The following is a 10130-nucleotide window of genomic DNA, read 5'->3' as shown; positions in this document are numbered from 1 at the left end:
AGCTAAGAAGGGAGGAATGACAGTTCAAATAAACGAGAAGGACAAGCTGATACCGATGAGGACCATCACAGGCTAGCGAGTTTGCATTGACTACTGGAAGCTTAATGACGCCACAAGAAAAGATCATTTTCCACTTTCCTTTATTGACCAAATGCTTGAACGTTTATCTGGAAAAATGTTCTATTGTTTTCTTGATGGATCCTCCGTATACTTTCAGATTCCCATTTCTCATGAAGATCAGGAGTAAACCACCTTTACATGTCCGTTTGGAACCTTCGCTTACCGAAGAATGCCATTTTGGACTATGTAATGCTCCGACCACCTTCCAACGTTGCGTGGTGGCCATCTCTCATGAAATGATCGAACATTCTATGGAAGTTTTCATGGATGATTTCTCAGTATTTGGAGATTCCTTTGATCAGTGTCTAAAAAACCTAGACAAAATGTTGACTAGGTGGGAAGAAGTGAATTTAGTGCTCAACTGGGAAAAATGCCACTTTATGGTTAAAGAATGCATTGTTCTAGGTCACAAGATATCCCAAGCAGGACTAGAAGTTTACAGGGCCAAAATAGAAACCATATCCAAACTGCCACCACCAACTTTAGTCAAAGCCATTAGAAGTTTTCTAGGTCACGGAGGCTTCTACCGCCGCTTCATAAAAGACTTATCCAAAATTGTTAGACCTATGACCAAAATTCTAGAGAAATATGCACCATTTGTCTTCTCTGAAGAATGTGTTGAAGCATTCAACATAATAAAAGACAAACTTGTCAACACACCAATCATGACTCCACCCGATTGGACCCTTCCATTCGAGATCATGTGCGATGCAAGCGACTTTGCAGTTGTAGTCATACTCGGACAATGCAAAGAAAAACATTTTCAGTCAATTTACTATGCTAGTAAAACTCTTAATGATGCACAAGAAAATTGCACCACAACAGAAAAAGAGTTATTAACCGTAATTTTCGCCTTTGAAAAGTTTAGATCCTACCTAGTTCTTTCTAAAACCATAGTTTACACTGACCATGCCGCCATACGAAACCTCTTCAACAATCAGGTTGCAAAACCTAGACTTATCCGATGGATTTTCCTACTCCAAGAATTCGACATAGAAGTCAAAGACATGAAAGGAGCAGAGAATCTAGCCGCAGACCATATCTCACGCTTGGAATTTCCAGCTTCAAAGGAACATCATGAAGAAATTATCAAAGATAATTTTCCACATGAAGTTCTCATGCATATCCAAGCAGTCATGCAGGAGGAAGACGAAAGTCCTTGGTTTGCCGACTTCGTTAACTTTTTAGCCTGCAGAATCTTTAGAAAAGGCTAACTCATCAACAACAGAAGAAATTCTTCTTCGGCCTTAAATTATACTTCTGGGAAGATCCGTACTTGTTTACGATAGGTATTGATCAGGTAGTTCGTAGGTGCGTATTTAGAAAATAAGCCTTAGATTTTCTCAAACACTGCCATGAAGGACCGACTGGTGGACGTCACGGTACCGCAACCACAGTCAGAAAAGTGTATGATGAAGGATTCTTTTGGCCCACCATATATAAAGACACACATGATTTGATCCAAGCATTCGATGCTTGTCAAAGAGCTGGAAACATCTCAGCCAAGAATGAGATGACTCAAAAAGACATTCAAATATGTGAAGTCTTTGATGTGTGGGTAATAGATTTAATGTGCCCATTTCCTAACTCATTCGGGAACAAATACATCCTAGTAGCAGTTGACTACGTGTCTAAATGGGTAGAAGCTCAAGCTCTTCCCACTAATGATGCTCTAGTCGTTGTACGATTTCTGAAAAATCCATTTTCATGATTTGATACTCCGAAATCCCTAATCAATGAAAGAGGTACCCACTTCTGTAACGCTTTGATGAACAAGGTCTTAGCAAGATACGGAGTTCACTATCGACTGGCAACACCATATCATCCTTAGACTAGTGGGCAAGTAGAAGTCTCGAATCGAGGGATTAAAAGGATTCTAGAAAGAACTATAGGATTGAATCGAAAAAATTGGACAGAAAGTTAGATGATGCTTTCTGGGCCCTGAGAACATCCTACAAAACCCCCATAGGAACAACACCGTTTAAACTTGTGTTTGGGAAGACATGTCATCTACCCGTAGAAATTAAGCACAAAGCCTACTGGGCTCTAAGAGCTGTGAAATTTGATTTAATGTCCGCCGGTAAAAACCGGGAAGATTAGATTCATGAGCTAGAAGAACTAAGAGCATTGGCATATGAGAATTCCTGGTCTTACAAAGAAAAGACTAAATGGTTACACGACGCCCATTTAAAAGGAAGCAAAAAGTTTCAAGTTGGCAATCGAGTACATTTATATAACACGCGTTTACATCTTTTTTCCAGGAAAATTTCAAATTCTGATGGCCACAATTTCTAGGTTAATGGACATTGATTAATACCATACACCGATGGGCCATGTGAAGATGTTTCGGAGGTAACAATCTTCCAGCCAACCCAGTAAGCATGAAGAGACGTGTATGGCCAAGACCCTCGTCAAAACTAGGCCTTGTAAATATTGAAAAAAAAATTTTTGTCTCAAAACACGGGGGCGTTCTCCTAGAAGCACAGACCCATGCTGCAAAGTGTGGGCCTAAATCTTCGTTGCAAAAATCTCAGTCAGACTAGTTTGTAACAGAATTGTCACACCAAACCACGGGGCCATGCTTCATAAAGCATGGGGTCGTGCTTCATAAAGCACGGGGCCGTGTTTGACATCTGGTTGGCTATAAAAGGCACCTCTTGCCCATATATTCCTTGCACCAAACCAAACCAAAATACTCCCCTATAAAAATGCCTACTGAGATGAGTGAAGCAATTCCCGTTCCTCAATAACCGAGAAATGAAATTCGACACATATCCAAAACCGAGCTTTTAATTAAACTCCAAGAACTCGTCAAAGAACTTATCGAAATGAATCTCCTCGCAGAAATGCGTCTCGTTCAACTCACCGAATCAGTAGAGAACATGAAAATGGAGCTTCGGGACATTAACGAACAACTCCAGTTTCAAGTTCTCGGCTTCACATACTTTCCGCCACCCGAACCATTCGGCGGAGGAGAACCCTTTGGTGAAATCTAGAGTCATTAGTTTTACTGTTTTCTTATGTAAACAAGTGCATTAGGCACAATGTTTTAGGACCCTCGCGCTTAAACTGTCACACCCCAACCTACTGCGGAAATGACGGGGTGAACTAATTGCCACAGCTCTCAAGGAACTATCATGCGAAGTGTCAGTATCTAGTAATTTAATTAAATAATCAAGTACATCAAAGTAACCAAAGTGCATGAATTAAAATTTAAACAAATAAAACAAAATTTCATATTCTAATTCTTGTGTCTTATTCTCTAGCATACAACCTAATTTTCTTCAAATACAAGCTTAAGAATCACATCACACGATAACCTACATATGCGTTAAAAATAAAATAGATTTTGTCAACACAATGTTGAGTGAGTAAATCACTAGATTTGAGAAAGTATATAATAATAAGTGAAAGTGCACACTATTTCTGTGAGAATATACAGATAAGCCACAACACATAAAAATCAAACAACTATAAAGAAAGCAAACCATAAAGAAAGGGCTCAACCAATCTGTCACACCCCGTTAAGAGAATTGCGGAAGCGTAAAACGGAAATGCAACAGATACAACTGGTATCAAATACATTGTTCATAAAGAAACATTACTAACTAATTTACAATATATTATATCGTTCTAACATCTTTTACAAACTAGGTGATACAATCAAACCGGTTCTTCAATTACTTTACTTCTAACTCAAATGCCCATGACATCATTCACCAATCAGACACGTAACGCACAGGAAATTACTTCTCATATCTGATTACCTGAAAAGCATGTTAAAATAGGTCAACTACGAATAGTTGGTGAGTTTCATAAGTTTAACGAAATCAGTTCTGCGTACCACACAGTCATAGTTTGTATGTACGCGCATATCTAAAAATATGTGTTTACGTTTGTATAAATATGTACAGCCGTATCCTTGTGTGTGCATATGAACACATGTAAGTTTATAATATAAATTTGAAATTTCAGTAAAATCGTGATTGTTTGTTCGTACTACCTGTTTCCAATTTCCGTGTTTAACCAACCACTATGGACCCCCTTCCTCCCACAACGGTTCCACATAAACTCAACCACTGTGGCCCCCCTTCCGCCCATAACGGTTCCGCGTTAACATCAACCACTGTGGTCCCCCTTCCACCCACAATGATTCCACGTAAACTCAAACATTATATAGTGTACATGCAAATAATTAGTATATTCTACACATAGTATTTCCTACGGCTAATCACATAGCATGTATATAGACACATATACACATATAGTATTTATCACGTATCACCAAACACTATGGCTCCCCATCCGCCAACAATACGCATAATCACATTATTTACTTAACATTCATGTCATAATCAAGTTAGTTCGTTTAATAAGTTGCAGCAGAACTTGGCTCATAGGCCATACTCAACTTTAGTTTATAAGTTGCAGCAGAACTTGGCTCATAGACCATACTCAACTTTAGTTTATAAGTTGCAGCAGAACTTGGCTTATAGGCCATACTCAACTTTAGTTTAGTAAGTTGCAGCAGAACTTGGCTCATAGGCCATACTCAACTTTAGTTTAGTACTATTGTGGCCCCCCTTCCACCAACAATAGCATCATAATCATCACAGACCACGTTATCCCCATGGCCATTACAGACCACGTTGTCCCCCAAGTTAGTTATGTTTAACATTACATAACGTGTTTATATATATATATCAAAAGTTGTCACCTAGTGACAAGTAATTGTAATCCAGTAAGGGTAAGTGTTTGAAATGAAATATCCAATGTGCCACCCATATCAACATAGCATCCTACCAGATGCTTGCATGGGGTATCGAAGGCTATATCCAACAATATCGTACTACCCTTATCTATCTAAGTACACATTATACAATTATATACGGTTTACAACTTGCCCGAAAATTATTCCGGTACGATCCCATCATTAGGCAATTGTTTTTCTTTAGCCTCTTCCATAAGTAAACAATTGCTCGTTATGAGTTTAGTTAGTATATTTATCATATGAATGCACTCATATATTCAACTAGACCCTTAGAGGTTGTTAAATATAACTATAGAATATATTCCTTCGCCAGATCATCCGGTGCACGCAAGTATGTTGGGCCTACTAAAAGTGGTAGTTTACTGGTTGGGTTAAGTATGTTCCGTTCCAGTCAGCATGTCATCAATTCGTGAGCATGAGGTTTCTCTCCTACAGTAACCAATTGGAATAGGAAAAATATAGGAGAGGTTGGATGTTCTTGTTCATAGATGGTTCGAAGAGTTTGCTAGTTAAGGAGGTTCATCAGAATTAGTTGTACTGGTAATATGTAAAAGAAATTATTATTATTAATATTTCTTTTTGAAATATAATCAATACATTATATGTATTGGTAGTCACGGTCTACTTATAGATTTAGGGATTCAATAAAGTAGTTTTTATATTTATAATTCAATAAGTTGGATTCATCACCAAGTATTTCCCCCATGGATGGTGTTTGTTTTTCAACCAACAGAAATCGAATGATGACCAGAAAATAGTTTAGTTTAGTGTCAAAGAAACGAGTACATAAAATAAAGGTTAGACCCATGCTGAGAGGTATTATATGTATATATATATCTATATATATATATGTATATTCTTGAAATCATTGTCTGTAGGACACGCCTCCCATGGTTCTTTCCCGGGCCTTGCATATTAAGCCCCTTTGTGGTGCTGTCACATCACCAGACTTAGTTAAACTTGTTGAAGCATTCTCATATTCTCACTCACAGGAAACACCGGTTCTTTATCTGTCGTAAAGCTACCCGATCTCGACATCTTTCAGTGCAATCGTTAATCAGAAGAAAACGTTTTTCGGTAGCTTAAATCATCGTAAAGGATATTATTAATTAATACCGAAATTAAATATTTTATTTGTTACAATAAGATTCATTATCATCGGTAGTACCGTACGTACACATATCCCTATACCTCATCTCAGATAAGCACGTATGCACACTTCATATATACTTCACATCACCTTTATGCACGTATGTTGCCATTTTTACCTTTCAATATGTTCCGCGACTTCACCCCGAATTCCCTCGTACAAGCAAGTCTGTTATTACGTTCCGGACCATAATAACTCACTTGCCCTACGAGTTCATCCCGGCATCCATCAGTATCTATCGTTACTCATTAATAAGTTCCCCAGTGATAATCGAGCCTACGGTTATATTATAGGTATCCTAAGGGATAACCTAATCCTTTATAACCAATGGCTCTGATACCAACTTCTGTCACATCCCGTTAAGAGAAATGCGGAAGCGTAAAATGGAAATGCAACAGATACAACTGGTATCAAATACATTGTTCATAAAGAAACATTACTAACTAATTTACAATATATTATATCGTTCTAACATCTTTTACAAACTAGGTGATACAATCAAACCGGTTCTTCAATTACTTTACTTCTAACTCAAATGCCCATGACATCATTCACCAATCAGACACGTAACGCACAGGAAATTACTTCTCATATCTGATTACCTGAAAAGCATGTTAAAATAGGTCAACTACGAATAGTTGGTGAGTTTCATAAGTTTAACGAAATCAGTTCTGCGTACCACACAGTCATAGTTTGTATGTACGCGCATATCTAAAAATATGTGTTTACGTTTGTATAAATATGTACAGCCGTATCCTTGTGTGTGCATATGCACACATGTAAGTTTATAATATAAATTTGAAATTTCAGTAAAATCGTGATTGTTTGTTCGTACTACCTGTTTCCAATTTCCGTGTTTAACCAACCACTATGGACCCCCTTCCTCCCACAACGGTTCCACATAAACTCAACCACTGTGGCCCCCCTTCCGCCCATAACGGTTCCGCGTTAACATCAACCACTGTGGTCCCCCTTCCACCCACAATGATTCCACGTAAACTCAAACATTATATAGTGTACATGCAAATAATTAGTATATTCTACACATAGTATTTCCTACGGCTAATCACATAGCATGTATATAGACACATATACACATATAGTATTTATCACGTATCACCAAACACTATGGCTCCCCATCCGCCAACAATACGCATAATCACATTATTTACTTAACATTCATGTCATAATCAAGTTAGTTCGTTTAATAAGTTGCAGCAGAACTTGGCTCATAGGCCATACTCAACTTTAGTTTATAAGTTGCAGCAGAACTTGGCTCATAGACCATACTCAACTTTAGTTTATAAGTTGCAGCAGAACTTGGCTCATAGGCCATACTCAACTTTAGTTTAGTAAGTTGCAGCAGAACTTGGCTCATAGGCCATACTCAACTTTAGTTTAGTACTATTGTGGCCCCCCTTCTGCCAACAATAGCATCATAATCATCACAGACCACGTTATCCCCATGGCCATTACAGACCACGTTGTCCCCCAAATTAGTTATGTTTAACATTACATAACGTGTTTGTATAAACATGCTATCACGTGTAATTTCATTATGTTTTGCAATTCGTATTATCTCCACTCAATATATCAGTCAACGATAATAATCATCTTTCATCAGCACGTAGTCAATCATTATGTTTGTAGGGACTTTTCATATATAAATGTTCAGATATTATATATCCTGAATCGTTTTCAGATAGATAACGTGTGTAAACATGCTTTCCACCCCAAAAGTTCGTAAAATAGTTTAAAGAGTGGGGTCATGAAACTCACCTTATCGTAGTTCGCACAGAAATTACGTATCAGTAAGTCAGATGCCTCGTTTATAGCCTGATTCCTATAAACGGTATCGTATCGTTAATACTAGTACAGTGTTCAAGCTAAGTCGGGCCGTATAGATAATCTGGGTATAGCTGTTAGGCCCAGAACATGACCATAGTCTTAGATTGTGACGTTGTATACTATGAAATGTTTAAAACTGGATTTGGCTCAGTTTCACCGTTTCCTGAGCCTAGCTCAGTTGATCGTTTATACGTTTCGGGATTAGGTAAGATCACATAAAACTTAAGTAAATATATTGATTGATAAAATAATTTGATTTATGAAAGAATTTTAAGGTTTCGGTGTCTGGTTTGATCGCAAGGTTTGTTTCCGTTTTCATACGGGTTCGATTATACAAAACGCGCATAATTCACCCGAATTTTCCGGAATTCTCGTAAAAAGTTCGTTTTTATCAATATCATTCAAAAACATGATATTTAACCACTTTTGACATTTTGACATACCAGTCAGTCCGTTAAACACAAAACTGCCGGTTTCGTTAAAACAATTATAATTTAAATCTTTGATTAATCATAACTAAATATGTACTTATATATAAATTATGTAAATTTTTGTAAAAATACATTTAGACATGGAGAATTTTATAAAAATATTTTCAGAAACTTTATGATTATTTATTTATTTATAAAAATTCATTTAATAGGTTATAATCGTGTAATAAATGGCCCGTTTATATCAAACGACCTCCGAAAAATCCGATAATTTTTACAAATGGTCTCAATGTTATTACATAGCCCCTGCAAAATTTCCAAAACCTAACTCTTTTGACAAAATGCCTTTTTGTGCGTTTTTCGGCTGTTAAAATTCGGTTAAGCCATGATTGCACAAACCATACTTAGACATTTCCAATGATTCCCAAACTTTACCAGTGATCTTACCATCACATATTAAACTCCAAACCCAAGTTTCATAATTTTTCAATATGTTTAGCTATTTTTCACAAATAAACGCTCATAAACGGAAATAAATTCACCAAATATTCTCCGTTTATCGAAAAATTACCAAATTTGAACAGGGACTCATTTATATGATCCCTAATGTCCCTGCAAGTTTTCACAAGCTAACAACAAGCACGTCACAACCTAATACTAAACAGCCCTTAAACGAGTGTTACGGGTTTACCTTGTCGGTTTTCGATGAATTTTGCTAGTTTAAACGACTCTCCGGGTCTCGGGTTGCAAACTCAGTATATCTACATATCATATAACATCAAACCAAGCATAAATCATCCATGTAACAGCCTTGATAATTATGGTTTCGGTTTTGGGTTCAAACCGAACTTTCTAACCGTAAAAACGTTGTATTCATGTTCTAATCCGCGTTTTTGACCAAAAAAGTATATGTTCCTGATTTGTAAACATGTTTAACATCAAAAAATGGTTTTACTTGATTTTTAGGGTTTTTGGATGGTTAAACATGTTTAAAACTAACTAAAACATGTTTATAAGTTAATTATATGAATCAAACTTGGTTAAATTTTCATAAAACTTGATCTTACCTTAGGGTTTTGAAGGAGAGTTGATAGAGCAGAAGTTGGGAGCTGCTTGGACATCAAAATTTTGTAAGTTAGAATGAATAACAAAGACTTAAAGTGTAAGTTATAAAAAAAAAACAAATGTGTGGTATAGGGTGGGCTGTCCGATCGGAATCCTTGGAGGAGCCCTTAATGGGCTGTTTTGGCCTACTAATCTAATTATACAAGCCCAAACATGAAAAGCCCACTTCAAATTTAGTTCGGGTTCGGTTTTCCGCAAGAAAATTAATTCGGGTATGAGAAATAGCGCAAAAACGAGTGTTTTTCAGCTTATTTTTGTAAAATAAGAAAAACGTACTGACTCGTTGTAAAATTCCAAAATATTTTCACGGATTGCTTAGAACATGTCATATAAGTGTTTTATAAATCTTTTTCGGCTTAATGGATGCTACAATGCTTGTTATGATATTAACGATTGCGTTTAAGCTTATAGCGTATCGATAAACGAAACCTTTTTCGTTTAAAGAGTTTTAAACGTGCTGGGGCCTAAATATCAATATGTTAGCCTCTATAACATATATATAGCTCGTATATGACCCCTCAGTATGTATACGGGTCATAATTAGTATCGGTCGGTTACTCGTTTAAGCACTACGAATTAACCGATTTATCGTTTACTTGTTACGTAATGAATATAGTGTACCTCGTTTTGTTTGCTATCGAACTAAGGCCATATTACTAATATTTTAGCTTGCATAGATCATATA

The sequence above is a fragment of the Bidens hawaiensis genome, unplaced genomic scaffold (genome assembly GCF_021521415.1).
Source record: "Bidens hawaiensis isolate Kalapana, Puna unplaced genomic scaffold, B.hawaiensis_p1.1 tig00419376_1, whole genome shotgun sequence".
In the NCBI taxonomy this organism is placed as follows: domain Eukaryota; kingdom Viridiplantae; phylum Streptophyta; class Magnoliopsida; order Asterales; family Asteraceae; genus Bidens; species Bidens hawaiensis.
The sequence above is the reverse complement of the archived record's forward strand: the minus strand, read 5'-3'. Positions refer to the sequence as shown.